Source organism: Apium graveolens, chromosome 11, assembly GCF_009905375.1.
Source record: "Apium graveolens cultivar Ventura chromosome 11, ASM990537v1, whole genome shotgun sequence".
NCBI lineage: Eukaryota > Viridiplantae > Streptophyta > Magnoliopsida > Apiales > Apiaceae > Apium > Apium graveolens.
Genome location: NC_133657.1, coordinates 44,895,039 through 44,896,706, shown reverse-complemented (window position 1 = coordinate 44,896,706; position 1,668 = coordinate 44,895,039). Strand labels below are relative to the sequence as shown.

Sequence of the window (1,668 nt, the reverse complement as noted above, 5' to 3'; positions counted from 1 at the left end):
GGTGTCTATTCACCTTCTATCTCTTTTGTGGATGTCTGGTAGTATGTTATTCATGCAACAAAAGTTGGCGTTTATCAGTTTCATGTTATCTGATTAGTGTCATCACCATTACATGCTAAGGTTAAGAACAAAAAGGCTATTGAATGAAGTATTTAATGAAGTTAGAATCCCATGTTTGTGTCATATAGTATTCAACTCTCTGTAATCTCTTAGTTAATGTTCTTTTATATAAATTCTCAATAGTTAATCTTAGTTATAATAAAAAACAACTTGTTATTCGTCTTATCATTGAATAATAGCCATATCATTGTTGCATAAGTGCATAAATCAAAAAGTTAACCTAAACCAGTCCCTGTAGGAATGAACCAGAAAGAATTCTATATTACTTTCGAACGCGTATACTTGCGTGAATTATTAGCACGTGTTTAGCCCTAACAAGTTTTTGATGTCGTTGTCGGGGACTCGATGTTAACTTTTAGTTTATGTGTTTGTCATCAGTAATCGTTAAAGTTCATTGACTCGGACATTGTTACTTACCTACTCTTTTCCTTGTCGTGTTTCAGGTACTCTAGCGAGCGTGTATGCATACGCGTTTACGGTCTCGTAAGAGAACTATGGATCAAGCCGATGAGGAAGTTGTAGTGGTTCGAAGAGAAGTTTTTGAGGAAGAAGAGGAAGAAGAGAAAGTTGAGGAACCAGCTTTAGTAGTGATGGGCGATCAAGCAGAAATTTCGAAGGCTTTGATGGACTATTCTCAGCCTAAGGTCAATGATATTCAGTCAACCATCATCAGACCAACCATCTCCGCTAACACCTTTGAGATCAAGTTGAGCAATTTTCAGATGATACAGAACTCAGTTCAGTTTAGGAGTTTTCTGACAGAAGACCCCAACATGCACATAAGGGATTTCATCGAGATCTGTGACAGTTTCAAGTTCAACGGGGTGACTCGCATTGATTAGGTTGCCGCCACTCCTTAAGGGTTAGGTTTGTGATCCTGATGCTACCAAGCTGTGACTTTTCCCATTCTCTCTGAGAGATAAAGCAAAGTACTGATTACATTCTCTACCACCAGGGTCTATCACCAAATGGGAGGATTTTTCTCAAAATTTTCTCACTAAATTATTTCCTATGGCGAAGACTGCTGCAATCAGGAATGCTCTTACTCAGTTTGCGCAGCAATCTTGAGAATCTCTGTGTGAGGATTGGGATCGCTACAAGGAGATGCTAAGGAAGTGCCCACACCATGGCATGCCTGATTGGATGATTATAAACTGTTTCTATAATGGTTTAGGTGCACAGTCTAGACCTATGCTTGATGCAGCGTCTAGTGGAGCCTTATGGGCCAAAAGCTATAATGAAGCTTATTAGTTGATTGAGCTAATGGCAGCTAATGAATACCAGAATCCAACTCAAAGAATGTTGCAAGGCAAGGTAGCAGGAGTTCTGGAAGTGGATACAGCTACTGCTATAGCTGCTTAACATCAAGCTTTAATGATGAAAGTGGACTCTTTGGCTAATTATGGAGTTGATCAGATCACTAGTGTTTGTGAGCTTTGTGCGGGGGTACATGAGACTGAGCAGTGTGCTATTTCTAGCGAATCAACTCAATTTGTGAGTAACTTTCAGAGATCACAGCAGCAAGCTCCAGCCACTTATCATCCCAAC

At 39.7% G+C, this 1,668-nt stretch overlaps 1 non-coding gene across 1 annotated transcript; it reads right to left on the bottom strand.

Annotated features, from left to right (window-relative positions):
- Window positions 1–1,146: 1,146 nt before the first annotated feature.
- LOC141699548 (small nucleolar RNA R71) lies at window positions 1,147–1,253 on the bottom strand. The gene has a single exon (XR_012566000.1). It is a non-coding gene; the product is annotated as a small nucleolar RNA R71 (small nucleolar RNA).
- Between the last annotated feature and the right edge of the window lie 415 nt (window positions 1,254–1,668).